Raw genomic sequence first — 22351 nt, forward strand, 5'->3', positions numbered from 1 at the left:
ATCTCTTAACTTCTGTGATCCATCCTTAATGATACAGTTCTGATGCTGGAGATCAACTGAAAATACCAAAGTTTAGCCCTATATCTGGAGTGTTTCGGGTCACTTCAAGGGAACGAGTCCTTGAAGTATTTATTGGTGGTTTCCAAAGGTGATCCTGATGATTTGGGTGTTTGAACTGCTTTGATGGCTGTTTGTGTGTTGAGTACAGCTGTGTTTAAATGTGGGGGGGCTGTAGCTCAGACGGCAGGTTCGGCAGCATCCCTCAGACTTGCTGTGTGCGTAGCAAATTCTGTGCGCTCTGTTTACTGTTTGCGTTCATGCTTAATGGCTCCAAAAATGTTGTTAGAAATAATCTTGAATAACAGATGTTTAAGTGAAAACTGGATCTTTACTTGTTTTTATATATTTTAAATAAAATTAAAATAGCACCTCTCATCACAATGATGACTGACTGATCTGTTATATGTTAAACCAATTCCTTTATGTTTAGCCAGCATTTTTTCCAACCCATTATACTTCTGCAAGCAGCAGCAACTTCCTCACTCTTTTTTAGCACTTTTACCTCTTTACCTCTCCTAGCTACTTGCTCCAATCTGAAGCACTTGACAAATATTTTCTATAGTGACACATCTGTTGTGATTCCTAGTTAAGATTACCTTGAGCTTTACAGGGAAAGGTGAGGGTTTTGAGACCCCTTGACAGGGCTTTCGTGCCCATGTGTCTTCAGAGTTGTTAGTGATACCAGCCCTTTTATTTGAGACTTGTAATGCTAGGGGAAAAAAAAATCCAATTTTATAAATGATTCTTAATTGGATAGCCATTTCTCATGGGCCTTGGGAGAAGTAATGAACAGCACTAAAATAATAAGATGTTTGTGTTGTCATAAGCTTAAAAGATACAAAGCAGTCCAGCACTGCTTTCAGATGTACTTTTATCTCAGCATGTTACAGAACAAGTGCACTGAGTAGCAGATCTTTATGAATGCAGTGAGTTGATTGCTGTCCTGAAGAAATCACCTTATAACCTGATGTATTATGCTAAAGGAGTTCTGGGGAACAAACACAGCAAACGTGTTTAAGTGGAAGGAGAGAGGCGGTCAGTGCAGTCAGCCCCTGGTAACTCCTGGGGTCACCGAGCCTGTCTTTCAGCTGTCTCCATAAAAAGGAAAAAAAATCATACTTTTTATTATGGGTGTAGATGCACCTCAGAGAGGTAAAGGGATTTGCTTGGTGTTATGTCAGCTCACACCTTTAAAATTGAAGGGTGGGCGTGGAAAGGGACTGGAACTTGAATCGTTTGACCTGCTGGCAGCAATATCTGCCATTTGCCTCCATCCATCCACAGTGATTGTAGGGATTGTTCTGGTCAGATCTTGGATCAGTGGATATCAGGAGTGTTAGCTGTTTTTGTGTAGTTTGATGTTTTCTTCAAAGTCTGCGCAGCTTTCTCACGCTAGTGCATGCTTCTCTTTGTCAGTTCTTCTGAGTATCCCACGAAATCCCTGGCTCAGCAGGTCTTCACCTTTTTTTCAGCTGGCTTTAGGCTTCTCTGGTCGTCTTTCATGCGTACCTTTTCTCTGTCTGCTGCTTTCCTCCCAGCTCCTTCTGAAATCTTCAAAAAATAAGCTAGCTCAGGTTTGCACATTGCTGGAGGATGCTGCTGCACTTTGCTTGTTTCCATTATTCCTTCAGTAGCATTAGCGCTGTGGTTTCATCCTGCTTTGCTCTCAAAAAACACATCCCTGCGTTTGCCCACAAAACCTTGCTGGGAGTGAGGTCTGTGGTCAGGATGCAGAGTATGCATGTGGTGCTATCTGTGAGAACGGCTGGCATGAGGCTGGGAGAATAAGGAAGTGAGTAAATAATAAAGGAATTAGACTCATATAAATACCCTAATTTTTCATGTATGCCTTTGGGTATGTACATGTCTTAGTCTTAGCTCTAAGCAGTTTGTTTGGGTAGATACATCCAAGCGTGACTAATCTGCATTTGTCTCCCTCTTCTCTCCTTTCCCAAAACATTGTACTGTTTGAAATGTTTCATTTTTCTGTATTTAAAAAATATTCTATAATCCAAAAAACTTTTTTCATTTTTCTAGAACAATTGGTGGAAGTGTTTTTATTAATCTTTTTATTATTTAAGTGCTTCTATCTGCAATACACAATGAAGGCAAGTGAATTGATTTTTTGAGACAAGCTTGCTTTGTATCCTACAGAAATGATGACTCATGAGATTCATCCAGCCCTCATCTGTATTCCTCCCCCAGCTAATAAGTTAAATGTGAGTTTTATGTTTGTATTAAAAGGCAGCCTGTGCTTACCTCACCAGGGAGCTTGTTTGAGCATTGAGTTCATGAGAGGAAAACTTTTTGGCAAAGTAAAACTGCATTTCTGGGCATTAAGGTGCTTGAAAAATTTGTTCCTTTATCTTTGGGCCTGTTAATAGTGCGTATGGAGAGTATTGGTCTGTGTAAGATGCTCTGCTGATAACACCACCCTCTGTGGCCATTCTGACTGATGCAGTTCTACAAGCGGTTGTGCCGATGGAACTAAGAAGGGACTGTGGAGGCACTTCAAGTCAGTGTTGTAGCTGGTGTCCTGTGCCACAAGAAGGCTGGAGCTGACTCCCATGTTAACGAAGCCAAGCTTGTTTAAAACTGAATCGAGTACAGCCACGCGGTTCTGCAGCGCAGATGTGCCGTGAGCCTGTAGCTCGCTCTGAGGCTCAGGAAATGCCAAAGCCACCTACCTTCTTTAGTACTGCTGTGCCTGCATAGCCACAGGACTCAAGGTAGGGCGTTACTCTGGGGCTGCCTCCAGGGCCTGTTTTAGGCACAGCTCCAGAAGCCAGCGTGCTGCTTTGAGGTGGAGGGTCTAAAACCTGGGAGCTGCACTGGGACTTTCAGGACGTGTGGAAAAGTTACAATAACCCGTTTTGTACTTGCTGGTGTCTGAGATGTGCAGAGGATCTCCTCTGTTACGTTGCTTGGCCTAATTTAATTTTTTAATGTATTCATTAGATCACCAGAGCTGTAAGAATAAATCTCTCTTCAGTCCCCTTTTTAAGGGGTTTTCTCATCTCTTCGGCTTCTGGGAGTTCTAGCATTTACTGAAACCTGTAATCATCTGTAAGTCCTTTTTCAGTGCTTTACACTTTCAAAGTGTTTTGCCAACACTAATTAGTTATGTTAATGAGAGCCAGAGGTGTCTCTGTATGAAAGCACAAGGAAAGCTTTTGCTGTGCTCCCTTTTTTATGTGGAGGAAGAAGTGAATATGCTGTGGCCCCATGTATCTATACATAAAACTCCCTGGTAAGTGCAGGAAAGGGAATGATGCCTTCTCCAGCAGTCATTTGGTGTCAGTTAAATGAGGAATCCCTGGTAGGGGTGCACAGGAATGAGAGTCATCATTGGTGTCTCTCTGCCCATACTGGGGTGTCTGGTAAAACAGAGAAGCCAGGTCCTTTATGTGAATCAACTGCTCTCCCAGAAAAGCGTCAACTGGGATTAAGGAGGGAGCTTGAGGAACCAGCTGTGGTACAAACTGCTTTGGAGAGTTGGCCTTGAAAAGTGGCTCGCAGTGGATGTTCCAGTTGCATATTTATGTAACTGCAGACTCTGAAGCAGAGATGCTTACACCTGTTAAAGAGCCAAGCCTGATGCTGGTTCTAAGATTTGATCCTTTCATGATGCGACTATTGTGTAACCTGGAACAGAGCTGAACTCCTGAAATGCTTTTGCCTAGCTGCAAATCAGCATCCCTCTGTGTACGGTGCATGAGGCCAAAGCAGTGACAGTCTGGACAAGTGTCTTGCACTACCTTCCCTGCTGTTAATTATTCAGCAGCTCCACAAAACCAAGTCCTGTTTTTCCAAGTACCCCTCCTTGGTGAAACCTGAAGAGGTAACACAGCAGCTTGAGAAGCAAAACTTTGCACAAAGAAATCCACACTGAACATCATTTTTTCCCTTTCTGGTCACTGCAGCCTTAATACTGCCTTGCAGATGTTGGGTTGACTGGTTTACTTTTGAAAAAAAAAATACTTTTGTAATTGATTTTCCAGGAACAATAAGAACACACAACTATTTCGTGCCTTTGCCATTCCCTATGGTGGGAAGGGTTGGCTGTAATTAGAGAGACTGCAGCATAGGCATGTCCGTGCTCTGTCGGCCAGAGCTACGAGCATCTTTCTGCACGCCTCCAGCTAAGACCAGTCTGTCTGCAGAGTCCTGTTAAAAAAAAGTCTCTGGAGACTTTGCAGTGTTTTTATTTTCCCGGAGCTCTCCACAACAAGCGTGCTGCTGTGAATGGAGTTCTCAATAAAAGAACCTGCAGAGGTGCCAGTGATTAACTGGGTCATGTGTGACAAAGGGTTAAGCTTTGTGTCCCACAGAGCGCTCAACAAAGAATGCATGAAGTACACAGTGTCCTCCTGACTTATGAAATGCCATCTGTAAGAATAAAGAATGAAAGCAACTTAGACCATTAACATCACATTTTCCAAGGGAGAGAAATGCTTGGGGCAGAGCAGCATGGAGGAGGAAGAAGAGACTGAGCTATGGCAGAAGTGGAAGCTGAACTGCCCGTTGAAGTTGAAAGACTGAAAATATCTGGTGGATAATTCATGTTCTTGGCTTACAAACTCAGTTGGGATTTTGGTTGCAAGTAGGGCAAGCACCAAAAGCATAGGTGAGACACATCCGCTGAAAAATGCGGGGCACTCTGTGAATTAGTAAGGGATGTCTTTAGAGTTTCATAGATAATATTTAGTTTTTCTTTGGATTCCCCTTAGCTGGTATCAACAGCTTTCCTTAGTCTGAATTTCATCAGTGATCAACTGTCATAATCCTGCATGTGGGCTGAATGCTATACATCATTCCTAACTTATAAGCACAAGGTAAACCACGTGCCAGTGCAAAACACGATCCCCAGGATTTCCAAACCCTCTTAGGTTAAAAGTACATTATAACAAAGATAGTATGTGTGCCCAAAAACACCTAATTTCTCAGAAAAGTAACTTGCACAATGCATATTTTGCAGTTTGATGGTTTTCCACACGATGTCTACAAATGAATGGGGAAACTAGTAACAAACGTGTATGCCTGTTGAACAAGATCTTCACAAAGCACAGGGGCTGTTCAAATGCTTTAGGGGATGAGCATATTTATTACAAGCTGATAATCCTTGTAACTTATGTTAAAACATAAATGGATTAGAGTACAGTCTGAGAAGCGTGAAAGTGATTAATAAACTACAGAAATAAATATGCTAGAACCCTAAATAATATTGTAATCCTCTAAGGGGAAATCGCACCCCCATTCGTTTACAATGGTATTGTGACTCTTTGTGTTAGTCCAAGTTTGAGTCAGTGCCTCCATGAAAATCTCCTGACTTGCCTTCCAAAACAACATCAAAGATGAAGGGAGAAAAACAGACTTGACAAAACCAGGTCACTTCATCAGCAAGAGCGGAGTGGGCTGAGCAGCTCTGCCTCCCAAACCAAAGCTTTATTTCAGGAGTGTTGCCGCACTCCCCTTAGTGTGTCACTGGTGCCATTCTCAGCAGCGAGGGACCAAAAAGCGTCACAGCAGCAGACAAAGGGCTGCAGGCCTTTGCGAAAGCCTGGTGTCTCCTTTCAGAGCGCTGCTGTCCTGAGATGGAGGATATGGAGATGCACAAGGCATCCCTTTGCAGGGGATCTCCTTGGGTTCAATTAAGTTAACATCTCAGTGCAAAATAAACGACTTCTTTCACCTGGGGCTTTCCTGGGTAGGATTTTGAGCAGAGCAACCTAATAATGTTTCCAGCTCTTTGGGATTTGAAATGGTATTCTTGCCTTTTGGTGTAAGCAGAAGGTGATCATGAAGCATGTGGGAGATCTGTAATCTTCTAGATTTACATTTTGTAGGTTTATCATGTTGCTTAAGCGTTTTGTTTCATCTTGAGCGCTGGCAAGGCAAGCAGGTAAATAAAGGTAGGCACAGAGCATTTTAATGTGCTTTTTTCCTGAAATCATTGGAGCAGCCAAGCCCCCCCGCAGCCCCCTTGACCACAGCCCCACCCTCCCATCTGCATTTCATAAGGGTATTAGTGGTGTAATTAATAGTTGTATAACAGTACCTAATTAAACTCTGATCATATAGTGTAAATTTAACTTGATTATCGTTAGCCTCAGTGAACTCTGCAGGAGATTAATCCCCGCAATTCAATCAGCACAGAAAGCAACAGGGCCGGTCCTGCCGAGGGCTGAATTTCCAGCGTATGGAAAGGCTCTGCCCTCCGAAATCCTGCCGCGGGAGGTAGTGGCACGGAGCCCCAGCTGTCGGCCAGGGGATCGCATCGCAGCCGGAGCCTCACCATTTGGAAACTGGTTAAAAGCCACTGGGCTGCCAGCAGGCTCCTGGGGCATAGATCTTCAAATCACTGAAGAAGGAGTCCTTGAGAGGATTAGGGCTTACATAAGAGTTTTGTATCTGTACTGAAGCTACGGCCCTGTATGTTGGTGGGCTGTGTCTACTGATAGTTCATGGACACAAGGCCCTATGGAGCGACTACAAGCCATGTTTTGTTCAAGATGAGACTTCAAATACAGCACCTGGTCCATGTCTTACAGAAGCTGGTGGGGTTTTGTCTGGGGGAACAGAGCCAAGGCAATAATGTTACTTATCTTGATTTCTCCAGATTAAAACGCTCTGTGCTTTCCTGCTGCCCAGTGTGCTAAAGAATGTTTCCCTTTTCATTTGCTAACGTACCAAATGAGCCTTTGGTAAAATCATCTTTTCTCCCATATGTAGTCCAGAAGCACAGAGCCTGGTTTTTGTCCTATCTTTCACTGAGCACATCTGTTTGTTTGCCGCTAATAATAGTTTAATCAATGGGGCCGATCCCGGCATGTTCTCAGTCTGACAGTAGCCCAGAAGACCCAGCTGACAGCAGGGCTGTTGTACGTGTCATTTTTTTTTTCCAAGTGTTTTGTGCTTAATTAAAAGCAAAGAGAAAGTTTTACTCTTGTTTGCATGAATGGTCACATCAAACAGTAGAGGAAAATCTAGGCCAAGCTGCTTTCAGCAGGCGAAGGAACATTATACCATTGCACCGCGTCCTTTCGGAGTAGCAATATCTCTTAATAAACGCCAGGGACCTTTTGAACTCCCTTTGACGCGGGGAGCTTTGCTTTTCATTAGCAGCCCAAAGCCCACCTTGCCTCTCCCTCGCTCGCCGCGGCGTGGCTGTTGTGGGAAGATGTGTCTGCGTGGGATGGGGGACGAGGAGTCTCTGCGGGTGGAAGTGCACTGGGTGCACGCTCGTTGCCTACAGAAATGGTGCCGGTTATATAACTCTCTCTATGAGTAATAAGGTAAAACTCTGTCAACTCTTCTGCAGGAGGTTGCGGAGGGTTTGGTGCTCTGGTCTGATTAAAAGGTAAGTCAGGAATTTGTCTCTTGTTGCCCAGGTGTGTGTTAGTAGCTGCATTGCTGGAAAGGTGCTCAAAAATGACGGGTTTAAATGTGTTTGCAGCCAGTGGTGCTTCATGCGAGCACAGCCACTCTGCGCAGTTAGCACGCTGCCTGAAACCCCATTTGTTACAGATCGTTTTAGGGCATTGATGCTTTGTGAAATAGCTCTGTAACGTGTTTGTACTGTTTCTGCTTTCCTCAAAGATGAGCGTGTGTCTGAAACACAATTAAGAATGTGCTGTTCTTAAGCTTAAATGGCTTTCCCTTAAATTTTATAGTGGCAATAACACTTCTGAGTGAAGGCTGTGCTCAGGCAGCGAAATGCTTTACATTTAATGACCACAAGCTGTTGGTGTTGCTCATAATGTGACTTGCTGGGGCTTTGCTGCTGTCATTTGCGCTTGCAGAGTTGTGCCTGCCTGCAGCTCAGCTGGTACCTGTTTGTCCAAGCAAAAACGTCTGTGTTTTCCAGCGAGTGTGTGCTGGACGCTTGTGTACGTGAGCGTGGGTACCCACCCCTGTTCTGGTTTAAGGCTGCAGCTGTGGGTCGAGGCAGGCGTGCTGCTGTGACAAGAGCTGGCTGTGTGTGCAATGCTCTCCTGCAGAGCTGCTGTGCCAGACAGGCACTTCAGAGAGCAGAAAGCAATCCCCATCTGCAGCAAAGAATGCCTGGGCTTTGGGGGGCAGTGTTACAGGGGTTTTAGTTGCTCTCTTAGCTCTGTGTGTGTGAGATACTGCTAAAACTGGTGGCTTCTGGTCAAAACTGTTTAAAAAATAAAAGGGCTGGACTCTGTTTCGGTGTAAGCTCAGAAGATTCAAACAGTGGGACACGGTACCTAAATAGGCAAGGGGATCTGAATTCTTCCCAAACAGCAATGTGCCTGAATCCAGAGCAGCCTCAGGCTACAGGACTGGCCTTGCGAGGGTAAACGTTGTCCTAAAATGAACCGTGCAGCAGAAAAATCGCTTGGCATTAGATACAGGCTCGTATTCCCCTGGGACTGTGAATCTCTTTTACTCAATTTTTAGGCTCCCTTTTGTGTTACCATCTCAAAGCTACTTGATGTCACCATCCCTGTCACTTTTGCTTTTACATTTGCTCCTTGCAACGTTCAGCTGGAATAGCAAACTACCAGGGCCCACATCCTATTTCATCTTTGTCCTCCTCTTCCCGAGCTTGTGTCTGATGGTCCCAGAGACCAGGCTGGTCCCTGCCTGGATACATGGCTCTTGTGTGGGCACAGATTTAACCCGAGGGCTGCCTCTGACTCCAGACTCACGTGGGCTCCCTGGGGCCTTGCTGCCAGTTTTTATGCTGGGGTAGTGGTCGTTTGGCATTGCCAGTGCCCTTCTGACATGTTGCTGAAGCTTTGCTGGGAGCAGCTCGGACATTTTGTGCCCCAACCCCAGCTGTGGAGCATCAGCAGGACAAGCTGAGGCTGGCTGCTGGCATTGTCACACCTGGGGAAGGGAAGGGCTCTCACATAGCCCTCCTTGGCAGCAGGTGTGGGACATCTCTGCCTCTGCGAGTGCCCTGGAGGGTTTCACAGGGAAGTGGCTTTGCCATGCTGCAGAAACGGCACATCCCTTCTCTGCTATCAATGGGTGCAACTAAGAAAAAATAACATTATCGCTAGAGACTGCAAGGGGGTTGAGGTAGGAACTGTCTCATACTGCCAGCTGTGGTGTAGTAGAGATCACTCTTGAGAGGTGCAAATTGCCTCCAGGTGTGACCCACACTCCCTGCTCGTGCTCAGCAGATCCCAGCTGGGGTTCTTGTGATCCACCAAGAGGCACAGCAGAAGGGTGAGGAGGCAGGCCATGTACTTGTGGTGCCATGCAGCTCCCTTCTGGGTTCAGCTGAGCTCCCTTCCTCGGTCAGAAACGATGATAAATGTGAAATTGTGGTTAGTGTTCAGATACAAAGATCTGTCTCTTGCTAGCCATTCCCAGCTGATCCCAGCCACAGGTAAGCCAAAGACGTTTCCATTTGCAGGTTCTGTAGGATCTAAGTGCAGGAGGATTGGAGCAGGTCTGTGCCCCATCAGAGCTGCCTGCTGACAGCATGGGAGTGGCAGTCCAAGTGACAGAGCCCCAAGCAGGCACACGCTGCTGGGGGCTGGGATCGTGGCACTCACCGAACTCATCCCGCAGGGAGAAGTTCTGCTTCTGGTTGCTTTTCTCCAGCAGTGGCCATGCTCACTGGGTCTTGCTGGTCCTGTTGGTCTCAGGTTTTCCCCCGCAGTCCCACTAGGTTATTTCACAATAGCGTTGCGTGTGCTTAGGCAAGGATTTGGGGGGGAACCTGCTCCTTGTCCTCTGCCTGGTCCCTGCCGTAGTTGATGGCACCCGTTGTTTCTGCTAGGTGCAGGAATTGGATCAGTTGCACAACACTGAGATGCTGGTGCTGTGCTCTGCCAAGGGGACAGGAGATAGCTTGGGAAAGGCTTTTCCTCAGTCTATTTCATCCACTTCTGTTTTCTCCAGCTGAACCAGTTTCAGCTGGTTGGAAGCTAATGAACCAGTTTGATGCTGGACTTGGAGCTGAACCAGAACAGCTTCAGTTACAACTGAGCTGAAAAGCTCAGCTTCCACCCACCAGGCTCCCTGCTTCTGGGGTGCAATTGAACAGAAGCAGCACAGGGCTGGCCAGGAAACAAAGTAAATGCACATAACTAGTCACAAAATTAATTATAATAATTAGAAGTGATGGGCAACCTAGCTGGGAACTTAAACGCAGCTGCCAAGAGTTAACCACGCCTTGAGGACTGCTCTACTGTCACCTTGAGGCCAGCCCTGTCCTGCTGGGTCCTGATTGCTGCCCTGGGGGTGATGCCTGCCAGCCACAGGGCCAGGAAGGCCTGGCAAAGCCTGCTGGTGGTGAGCCTTGGCCTGTACGTTAAGCAGATTCCTCTCTATGCACATGCCTATATTACCATTATAAAATGGTAATAAAAAATTTAAAATGTCATAGCGATGCTGCGCAGAGCTGGGGCTTGCAATTCAACTGCAAGTCTCCTGTTGGCGAAGCTGCTCCAAGTTTTATCCGAACTCTGCTGTCAGACACTCGTTCTCTTCTCTGAACCACTCTCAAGCAGACAGGCACTGCTTCCATTGCTTGGCACTCGCTTTGCTGGATATGGTTGTGTCAGGTAGAAGCAGAGGTGCCCAGCAGAGCGAAGCTTTGGCGTTTGTCTTCCTGTCAATGTATCCTCTCATAGGATGGTAAGACCTTGTTCTCCTTCAAACCTGACAAGGCTGATCTGAAGCTGGCAAACAAACCACAGGTTTCGCGAGGAGAGGGGAATAGGGCACAAGATCGCATGAGCATTTGTCCTTAGGAAGCCAGACAAAACAGCGAGAGCTTTGCCAGCTTCTCTACAATGTAGATTTGTACGCAGGAATTTATAAAGTTTTAAATTGAATGAATGCTTAAGGCAATGGAAACTGCGTGTTCAGTGCCCTGATGTCTCCAGCACATACTACTGCATATCTGGACATCAGGCCTCATACAGCTAACAGCTACTGGCGAGTGTCTCCTAGCTCATTTGGTGGTTGTGTCTGGGACAGGGGTGTGTTAAAACACCAAACTGCAAAGTGGAAATGAACAGATCCACGTGTGGAGTCATCAGATGATAACAGCACTTGGTTGCTTCTGGGATGAGCTAGGCCAGAGCTGGTAGTGAGCTCTTCTTCTAGTGAGTTCCTCTTACCAGCCCCCAAGTGATAAAGCTGAGCATGTCTCTCGGTGGTCGTGTGAAAGCAACAGGGGTGTGATTTTTGCAGTATCACTGCCTGAAGTTGCTCTAGGAACTCAGCTCTGGAGGAGAGTTGCTGGTCTTTACTTTTTTTTATTTTAATTTTTTTATGTGCTTCCAGGATAAACTGAAACACTCTAGAATCCAGGTTAGCAGAACATCAAAATGTACATGCCTAAGAACTTGCAGCGTTAACCCAACTGCAAGGTTATAAATAACTGTAAAGACTCGAGTGAAAGCAGCAGTGATAAAAGCAGGGGGAAGGGATGGGCCTTGATAGCGTTATCTGTGCAGAGAAGAGGCTTTCGGATAACGGGAGGTATCTGCATGTTTCCTGTTGAAACCTTGACATTTTAATGGTGTGTTCTTCGTGCCACGCTCTTTAGCCTTGTTGCCTGTTTGTTGAATTGGAGAACTGTAAATGTTTGCGTTTGTTCGTTGCTGCAGGGGTAGGTGAACAAAGGTCCTTGAGAATTTTGGGGGCCAAGCGGTGTAAAACCAGAGAGAATGGTTGGGAGAATAACTCTGGGAAAAGTGAGTAAACTTGCTGGGAGCTGGCATCAGAAGTGCCCCAGCTTCAGAAAATAAAAGCTTTGCTTTTGGTGGGAGGATGGGAGAGGAGGAGAGTGACTTCCGACATGCAAATAAAAAAAATAGATTAAATAATTGAGTGTTCATCCGTTTCAGCGTAGCTCTTGGAAGATTTCCCAGGATGTCTTTAAAGAGCTCATTGTTAAATAGTGGGACGTTCTTTCCCCACAGGTATGTGTTAAAATAAAAACATTTCATTTTCTTTACTTGAATCACACACAATTCTTCACATAGAAGTGCTGGGCCTGGGGATTACTGTGAAGGCTTTTGGGAAATGGCTCTGCTGGGCTGCCTTACATGAGATGCGCTGTGTCTGTGTAGCTCTACAGTTCTGGTTGTTGTCCAGCAGGGAAGGGGAGCAGCTCAGCATGCAGTCTTGCCTGCCTGTCTGTAAAGGGGAAACCATAGGTTTGACTGGAGTTAGGTTTAAACCTTTGTGCCATCAGGAGCAAAGTTGGATCTTTCTGTTCTTTAAATCACCCTTTTTCAAGACATTTTAAAAAAAGTATAGTGTTTTTTGCCTCAGTCCAATCAACTCAGCCATTTTTTTCTAGTTCAAGTGTTTTGTTGCAGGAATTAAAATATATGTAATTACTTCCAAGCTTGTTTTAACATTATGACACAAATATGTTCACACAGGAAGCAGTCCTCCTTTGCCTGAAGAGCAGACGGGCTCTTAGGTGCTGACACTGAGCCCCATAAGGTAGGCTCTGAGCCCTAGTGGCCAGGTCCTGGTGTTCTCTGATACCCTGGGGAGCCGAGCCTAAGGAAGACCAAGAAATTGCCATGTTTTCATTGAATTTAGTGGCCTTTTGATTAGATTGTCCTTCCTTCTATAGACTCCAGGACTGGAGTAATAAAGGATGAATAATAAAGGTAAGTACAGGGATTGTTTCCATGCTGAGCTGTGCCAGTGCCTCTGGCATGCCTGTCCATCGAACCTATTTGCTGTTCCGATCTCATCTTATCTAGAATTTGATTTTGAGTGTCCATGGTGGGTGGATCAGGCAGCCCCTTGCCCAAAGCACTGCTTCAGCTGTGTGGAAAATATTTTGCTGGACAGTATATTTATTAATAGCTGATTCTGTATGGAGACGGAGCACCACGTCTGAGCTCTCGTGGCAGGGCTAGCTAATGATGTTGGACAGCGAGCAACTGTCACTTTTTGCCAGATCTTCCATATTGCAAGTAAGCAGATTGCAGCATGCAGTTGAGGTGGGCAGAATGGCAGTCTAATCCACCACAGGGCTCTACCCAAAGTCAAATCTTGAGTCTGTTCTTCTCAAGAACAGGGAAACTCATCTCAGAGGCACAACGAAAGCTGAGGAGCAGAACAGTCACCAGCTTTGCTGAATAAACTCCATCAGCGTGACTGAGGGCTGGAAGACCCACATCCCTGAGCAATGATAAAATAGGATTTGTGAGGAACAGAAGCAACACAGAATCTGTCTGAAAATATGTCCTTGTACATTGTTTGGAAATGCAGCACGGTACATTTGCAAGCAACCTGAGGAGCTGGAACAGTCTTGTATAGAAAATGCAAATGCATTGAGGCCCAGCTGGTAGTGTAGGGCTCTTAGTAAGGCTTTCACTTGTGAGAGCTGTGGCAAGTGGCATACAAAGAGACTTTGAGCCATCTCTTTCTTTTCACAGTGTAGCAAGGTGCCGATCCCTAACGTAGAGATAACTGTGACTTCACCTGAACCAGTACAACAGTAGTGCCACCTAGTTCTGGCTGTACCTTTCTGCACCATCTCACACTGGTGCTCAGCTGTAGGTCATCCTTCTCTGCTTCAAGGGGTATGACTGTCCCTTCATGCTTCCCTGGTAAGAAAGCAATGGCATGGCCTGGTTTCTCCATCCCTTTTTAAAAGGGAAATTTTTCCTATATATTATAAGATGTAATGTCTTTTGGAAACGATCCCTCCTGTTTTAGCTCTCATTTGGCCAAAGCACATAGCACATCCTTGAATCTGAGTAGATAAATAATTGCGCTGATGGAGGTGCTGCTTACTATTAAACTGTTCGAGTCAATTGCTGAATCAGCTCCTTGATCTTTGGCAACTTCTGTACTACAGCAGAGTTTATAGATGTAAACATTAGGTCCTAGATATGGTTTCTTCAGATGATGCTGCAACATATGGGGCACTGTGGCTCAGCTTTATGGAACAATAAAACTCACCGAATGCTTTGAATAGTTTCCTCCCCACAGATCTTTATATCTGCTCTTAAATTTTCCTCAGTAGCATTTAATAGAGTTTAAGAACATCTTTGTTGTGTTCCCCTTAAATTGTCCTGCTGTCTGTGCAGTGTCTGACATGTATGGGGTGCTTGTGAATAACGCTGTCTTCACTGCAGTAGTTAGCATGTTGAGTTTGAAGGCTGTCGATCAAAATACATACCATCTCATGAGTAGCTGGTTTGAGACCTTCAACACAGGCATTTTTGTGGCAAAGTAGTTGAAAGCTGATCTTTTATGAAATTTTCTTCCAGCGTTAGCTTTCAACTGTGCGTGATTTTCCATGCAATGGAGGCTGGGAGCAGAGGAAGCGCCTCTTCAAGGGCAAGATGTGCTTGAGCTGGTCATGAAAGTGCACCCTGAGGGCTGCTGAATCAGGCTGTTCATAAAAGTCAAGAGCATTTAAATGTACGAGATGTTTACGTCCTTTCTTGAAGTGTTATAATGAGGATGAAGTGATAGCATCAGGGAAACGGGGTCACGGAGCTAAGCCCCGCGGAAGCACATGCCCGGCTCCTCCGGTGTTTACCCTGGGATGTGTTTTGGTTACTGGCTGCTAAACAGAGAGGAGCTGAGGGCGCGTTATCACCGCTCCGAACTGCAAACAGTTTGTTGCATCTGACTGGAGAACGCATCGTTGGTGGCTTTAACCAGCTGTAACATAGAGGCTGTTGAAAAACACAGCTCTGTTACCATAACAGCACTCTTATTTTTATCTTCAGGAGGAAATAATTTATTGAAATTACCTTTTAGCTACCAAAAGGTAAAGATATTTCTAATTGGAATGGTACCCATGAGTACACGTAACTTTTTTTAAGGTAGAAAAATGTTTAGTGATAGGCCCATGCATTTGGGCTGTGTGTTCTCTGCAGTCTTCAGTAGTTCAAGGATTTTTTGTTGTTGTTTTTCTTTTTGTATTGCTTTCACAATCCTAAGGAGGTGATGGACAGTCTGGGATTTTGAGTACTCTTTAGATGGTTCTTTAGCATGAGGCTTCTAAGGATCTGCATGCCGAATTGCCACTGGAGACACCCAAAGAGGGGTTTATGCCCAAAAAGCACTCCCAAAAAGAGCCCACCTACCAGAGATCCAGCTATAGAGGGCTTGAAGGCCTTACCGAGGAACCCATGAACAGTGCTGGAAAACACCCTAAAAAGTGCTTCCTCAAAGGGGTTTGGGCCACGTGCATTCAGATTGGTACTTGCATGATGATTAAACCTTTGTTGTCCAGCTGATTTAGAGTTTACAGCTTGTGTACAAAGCTAAGCAATGTAGTCAATAAAATCACTTCATGGTCTGCTCTCAGAGAAGACTGGTACTCTTTCACTGCCCTCGTCCTAAAACCTGTGTTCCCAGAAAGTCAATGACCAGGAGTATTGTGAGTTAAAAGTACTTGGTGGGAAAGAGATGAGAACAAATCCCCCAAAGCAATGTAATACAGAGCTATTTGGGGTAGAAAGGTTTTCTCTTCCTTAACGTGGTGGTGGTGTGTTTTTTTTTTAAATGTTGCATACGAATTGTGATAGCTTTAGAAAGTACTTTAAAAATCTGTAGAATTAGGTAGACTGACTTTTTCCCAGAGACTTTATTATTAAAGTATATAGTAGAGATCATTAAGAGGTGTCATTCTATCCATGTCTGTTCCAATAGATCAGCAATCAGAATCATAGAATATCCCAAGTTGGAAGGGACCCACAAGGATCATTGAGTCCAACTCCTGGCACCACACAGGTCTACCCAAAAATTCAGACCATGTGACTAAGCGCACAGTCCAAACACTTCTTAAACTCCGACAGGCTTGGTGCAGTGACTACTTCCCTGGGGAGCCTGTTCCAGTGCACGACAACCCTCTCAGTGAAGAATGTCTTCCTGATGTCTAGCCTAAACCTCCCCTGCCTCAGCTTGACACCATTCCTGTGGGTCCTATCACTGGTGACTAAAGAGAATAGATCAGCACCTGCCCCTCCACTCCCCCTCATGAGGAAGCTGTAGACCGCGATGAGGTCTCCCCTCAGCCTCCTCTTTTCCAGGCTGAACAGGCCAAGTGACCTCAGCTGTTCCTCATGCGTCTTCCCCTCTAGTCCCTTCATCTTCATAGCCCTCATCTGGATACTCTCCAACAGTTTCACATCCTTTTTGTACTGTGATGCCCAGAACTGTACACAGTATTCGAGGTGAGGCCGCACCACAGCAGAGAGGGACAATCCCTTCCCTCCACCGACTAGTGATGCCGTGCTAGATGCACCCCAGGATATGGTTGGCCCTCCTGGCTGCCAGGGCATGCTGCTGGCTCATATTCAGCTTGCTGTCAACCACAACTCCCAGATCCCTCTCTGTGGGGCTGCTCTCCAGCATCTTGTCGCTCAGTCTGTACATATAGCCAGAGTTGCCCCATCCTAGGTGCAGGACCCAGCACTTGCTTTTGTTAAACTTCATGCGGTTGGTGATCGCCCAGCTCTCCAATCTGTCCAGATCTCTCTGCAAGGCCTTTCTACCCTCAGCGGAGTTCACAACTCCTCCAAGTTTAGAGTCACCAGCAAATTTGCTCAAAGCATCTTCTAGTCCTAGTCTAGTTGTTTTGACTGTCATGTTCTAGAGCCTCATACCTGTTATATAAGGGTAGATGGGCAGGTGAGGTGGGCAGGGAGAGGGCTCGCCTACCATCCCGAGCAGGAACCTACTTCCATTCCCTGCTCCTTGGCCTAGGTCCCCTCCTACTGCATGGCAGGACGGGGGAACTTTTGTCTTCTGAGTAGCAGGAGACACTTGTGTTGTGGCAGGCTCATGAGTCTGTCTCAGGGAGGGCAGAGTATGCTTCCACCAGTCAATTTCCCTCTCTGACTCCCTCATGCTCCTCAGCGTACTCACCTCCTCCCAAAGCTCCAACACCAGGCTGAGCAATTCTTCAGCCAGGGCACACCTCCCACAGGCATACCTACCGCTGTTTCTGTCAGACACAGACAGAAGACTCGGGCACACCCTGCAGCCCAAGACCTGGATGGCTGTGTGTTTCCCCGAGACCTCCATCTGGGTAGCCACATCGGTGACTGTGGATGGAGAGGCTGCAAGAGATGAGGAGGCCATGGTTTTCTGCCTGGTGGACATCATGGCCGGGCTCTTCACGAGCAGGTTACAGCCACCGTTGGAGAAGAGCACTGAGGGCACATGCCGCCCTGACTGAGGCGCCCCATCCTGGTCGCCACGCTCCCCAGGGGCAGCCTTTTTAGGGCCGGTGAGGGGGCGCTGCTGCCTCCGCCTGCGTCTCCTCAGCCTCCCTCACGAGGGTTGCTGGGCCCCGGCGGTTCCCTCGAGTGGCCTCGATCCCCCCGCTCCGCTGCAGAACGTGCCCGCCCCCGAGCCGACCGCCTCAGCGAGTGGCTACAAAATGGCGGCGACGCGCGATGTAAACAGCCCGCTGCTGCTGGCTCCGCCCGCGCCTCCTCAGCTTCCTTCACGAGGGTTGCCGGGCCCTGGCGGCTCCCTCGGCTGCCTCGAGTGGCCTCGATGCCGGCAAAAAAGTCCAGCCCGCCTCGATCCGCCGCTCCGCTGCAGAACGCGCCTGCCCTGGAGCCAGTCGCCTCGGCAAGTGCAGCAATCATCCTTTTCTCTATTAAGCTTAACAGAAAAACTTTTAGAGTTATCTTCTCAAACCCTTGCTATGTAGGTAGTGGAAAATCAAGTATTGCTGTTCTACTGCAGCCTTTAAAGGAACTTGGCTGGTGAGATTCAGTTTCCCAGTAATCTAGGGGTCTGCAGTCCGGAACTTAAAAAACAAAACAAACAAACAAACAAACAAAAAGACATCTAAGAATATTACTGAATTAAATAGCTAGGGTTGGGAAGCTGGCATTCCACCCCTAAAAATAGTTATCTCACTGGAAGGTGATGTAGCCCTAGTGATCATCTTGGGCAGGAGTGAGTTGAGGTTTTTCTGGGCCCATTTGTTTCAGACATTGAACCTTTTATGGAAGCTGGGTCCTTTCGAGGCATTCCAGTCTGAATGTTCTGCTGAGTCACTTTTCACAAGTTTAATGCTATTTCTTCCACATCCAGGCAAGTCCTGCTGTGGGTTTTTTGTCCTGGTGCCGTGCACGGTGTGTTCTGAAAACCCAGCTGGCCGTAGGTTGCTTGGCTTGCTCTGCCTGGACCAGGGGTTTGTTAGAGGAATTTAATTTTAAATAACATTTCCAGGGTCTAGATCTTTATCATGTTTAGAAGATAACTTGTTCTGAAGGGGTCACCGATTGCATGTGAGCTACTGCTAGCTCCTACAAGCATGGCCGTGTTTGCGCAAGCCAGGGTTTGTCTGTGGGAAGGTAGGCACTCCGCTCCCACCTCCGTGCAGATGGGGACAGTTTCACAGCCTGGCCTCATCTCTCGTAAAAACTGCAAATTTTCTCTGGGTTCTCCCAAAAGGTAATTCTGTGGCTGTTCTGGTGGTCTGATGTTCTCCAGCTGCCCATAAATGCGTGCTAAAAATGTTGATTTTGCTTTGATGAGTTTTTGGTTGGTCGGTTTGGGGGAGCAGAGAACATGGGGCTTGGGGTGTGTGTTGATATTTTTGAGTTGGATGCTATTGTTCAGCCTTATTCATAAAGATCCTAAACCCAAGGAAATTCAGCCACATTAGAAATAACATGGGTAATGTTTACAGTCTTGCTCCCTACTGAAAACCATTAAAGCACAAAAGTTGTGAAAAGCTAAACTGAGTTCTCCACTTGCATAGCAGCACTTTAAACAGTGATGAACCTAAGCACAAGCTCAAGTTTTACTCAAGTATTTGCTGAGTAAGGATCTAAATTAATAGTATCATGTAATTGTGTGAGAACTGGCTTGGCTGTGGAGGAAATCCAGGGCTGTATTTTGTGAACACTCAAGTCCATCGCATCACAACCCAAAACCAAAAAAAATCACTTTGCATTTGCTAACACTGAATTTAGGTGGGTTGCACTGGGTTTGCATTGCGAATGGCTCAGTAACAATATGCCAGGTGACAGTGCTGTTGAAATAGAAAATAGCACAGGTGTTTGGAAACAGTTCTTATATGGGAGAAAAAGCCTCTTCTACATTCCTTTGTGAAATAGCTCCAGACAAAGCACCAGCACAAAGCAGTGTGTAGGAGAAGAAAGAAGTGCATTAAGGTTTCTCTGTATCTGTCGCGTGAGTCATCCAAACCTTATGTAAATATGCTTTCTTTTAAGCTGTATTTATCTTATAGAGGAATCGATAGTAATGCTTCTCTTTCCTGGGCAGCAGTGATGTAGGCAGCACAAACGGTATTTCAATAAGCAGTGTTTTGTGCATCCATCATTCCTGTGGATCTCAACAGGCAAGAGACCAACTAAAAGCACTTCCCTGTGACCATTACTTGGGAACATAAACTAAATCCTGGACCCCAAAATCTGGGTTGATAATGCTATGTAATCTGTTTATGCAAAGACGGGTATGAGAGTCTGAGTAACATGGTAGCTTAAAGTAATCTTACTTTTTTTTTGTATGTATTTGTGTATGTGCTTCATCAGGTGGTCCACATGAAGGTTGAGAGGCTCTGTTAGTGTAGTTGAAATGTGCCTGAGACTTGTGAGAACTAGGTTGTAGCTGGCCAGTAAGAAGTGTCAAAAGTTAATGTGACAGCAAGAAAAAGATTTTGAGAACTGCAATAATCTTAAATAGGACGGGCTTCTCTGAAGAAAAAGGAACTTTAATATTATCTATGTTGAACTTTGGGGATGGGTTTGGATTTGGACTGTCCTTTCAACCACTGACACACTCATATGCTGTAAACTAGAGACAACACAGGGTAAAATTCGGGGTCTCTGATGTTGTACCAAGGTCCTTTGGTGCCACAGAGCTATGACTGGCCACCGTAATGGTGAGCCCAGAACCAGGCCTGTGAGTTTTGTCCTTGCTCTCTCCTTTCTGATCTTTTTTCTGCCTGCTATTTGTGTAATTCCTCTCCGCGGATCCCAGATTTTCAGCTCGGGCGCTCACAAGGCAGAACACAGCCTCTTGGCTCTGGTGTCCTGACCCGCTTGTGCTTTGCCTAGGATGGAGTGAGTTATTTTCTCCCATGCAAATATTTACTAAGTGCGTGGGGGAGAGTTCGTATACAATTTGTTGGCGTTACGCCAATCGAGATTTATTCTGTTGTGTGCCTTAGAAGTTTAATTAACATGAGCTTTGCAATATGTGCTGGAAAGTAAATAACAGGCACATCTTTATTTACTTAGCAGAAGAGTAACACTTCCTTAGAAAATATGAAAGCTTTCCCTAGTGCACGCGGCTGTATTTGCCAGTACCCTGCAAACCAGCCCACAACACACACGCTTCTTAAATCCCCTGTAAGCCCAAATATCAGGCTTAGGGGAGCCTTAAGTGCTGCACAAATCTTGTGGTGAGCCTTTGTGCAGGGGGAGAGCATCATCCCAAGAGCTGAAGGCAGTGCAAACAAGCAGGCAGACACGAGGCAGAGCCATTTGGGGAAGACACTTCAGATGTACGGGCTGATGCTGCTCTGCAAATTTTATCATGTCAGTAATCAAAAATATCCAACATGAGCGGAATACCCGCAAGTGAACAGTTCTGATGTGGATGGACTTCTTGGCTGTCCACTGCGTTGTAAATCTCAACTGGCAGCATTTTATAACGGGAGTCCTGGTGTAACCTTTAGCAGAGAACCGCAGATGGCAACCATGTGAGAAGGCCACTGTGCTTTTGATGCCATCTGCATTGTAATCAACTCTGTTTTAAAAAAAAAAAAAGACTTACCCTATCAGTGATACATCGTCCTTTGATGTCTCGTCCATAAAGTCTGGTTCTGGGGCCTGGCAGATTACCTACACATGAGGCTTTCATCATGGAGAGCAAGGTTTGGCCTGATCAGTGGTGAAAAGTCAAAGCCAGAGTTGGGAGCTCTGCTTAGAGATGAGAAATGAATAATAATAAGTAAATAATGAGTTCTCATTAACTTCCTTGGATTGCCTTTGCGCAGGGCCAGGTCTGGGTGTACGTGTCTTCAGGGCATGGGCTCAGACCAAGAGGAGAAGAGCAGGGCTTTGGGGGAGAGCCTTTGAGGGGGACTCAGAGACAAGGGTGGATTTTCCTTGTCTGCATCCCTTGGTCTGTGCAGCTCTTGAGTTATGGCATTAAACGACCTGGGATAGCAGTCTCATGGTATTGCCTGTTTTCCCAGAAAAGCTTTCATTGTTTCATAAGTGGCTAAAATGCGTGTAGCCACTAACTTCACTATTAACATGACTTTTACTGCGGGCTTAATGGCAAGGACCAGATTTTTTGTTGCGGCTTAACTCTGCTGCTGCAGGTGGGCTGAACTGAATGCACCGTCAAACTTCTCGGCTTTTCTCCGTACTTCTCCTATTTACTCATCACTGACTTTTCCCTTCATCCCTGTTCCTGTTTTGTTCTTCAAATATCGTTTAAATGATGCTTAATGTGAGCTAAATGCTACAGAAACACTACTGATTGCTGCTGCATTCAAATTGGACAACTCCTTGTTATCCTAAGGCATCAGATTGCTAAATTGTCTTTGAACACCCCGATACAATGAATATTTTTCCAGGTTGTCATTACAGAAAGGTAGGGATGCATATTCTTGCATAACCTTGGGAAAAAAAATACATAATATTTGTTAATTGTGCCTCATCTCCACATACATGTTAACGGCTCTGCTGCTGTGAATAGGTTATTACTGGTTTGTTTGTTTGCAGTCATCACCCGCACTTCGGTACCGAAATTGCAGCGGGTGATGTTTTTTCTCCGGACCTCTTTATAACTCCTCTTTCATCTGCCTCCCAATTTTTCTCTGCCTATTGAAATTTCATGCATTCTGGGGGGCTGGTAACCCAGATGTTTTCATGACAATAGTGTCTTTATCATCAGGATTTCATAATTAGGCAATTATTTTTTTTACAATACAGTCATTCCAAGATTTTTGTGTAATAAGCAGTTAGATATTATAATCTGCTAGAAATGCATTTTTGTCTAAGTATGGATTAGAATAGATTTTAATTTTACAATTTCAGAGATCTAAATTAGACATTGTAGTAAAGAAAAATGACTTCTTATGTCTATTAGAGTACTTACTTTTGTGTTGTGCTTATGCCAGCTAGAGAGAAATACTTCCATATGTTTTTAATCTTAGGTTAAATTAAAATTGCTGGTAAAAGAGATGGTGGAAAAAATGGTTTGTGATGGCAGAAGAAAATGTAGCTAGAGTTTTTAAGATATTGCAGTGCCCTGTGCCTCCTGCTCTGTAATAGGGAAGTCAAAGCGTCAACAAAAATAAAAT

At 45.6% G+C, this 22351-nt stretch overlaps 1 protein-coding gene across 3 annotated transcripts in view; it reads left to right on the top strand.

Moving 5' to 3' along the window:
• The first annotated feature begins 376 nt into the window (after positions 1-376).
• The window catches only part of PASD1 (PAS domain containing repressor 1), a 97241-nt gene continuing 75266 nt past the window's right edge, over positions 377-22351 (top strand). For 2 of the 3 annotated variants that reach the window (XM_080553991.1, XM_080553992.1), the window contains exon 1: positions 7437-17625. The gene's annotated coding sequence lies outside the window, so the exon portion shown is untranslated. The other variant, XM_080553994.1, reaches the window with a different exon arrangement.

This window comes from Anser brachyrhynchus, assembly GCF_964034855.1.
Source record: "Anser brachyrhynchus genome assembly, chromosome: 13".
In the NCBI taxonomy this organism is placed as follows: Eukaryota; Metazoa; Chordata; class Aves; order Anseriformes; family Anatidae; genus Anser; species Anser brachyrhynchus.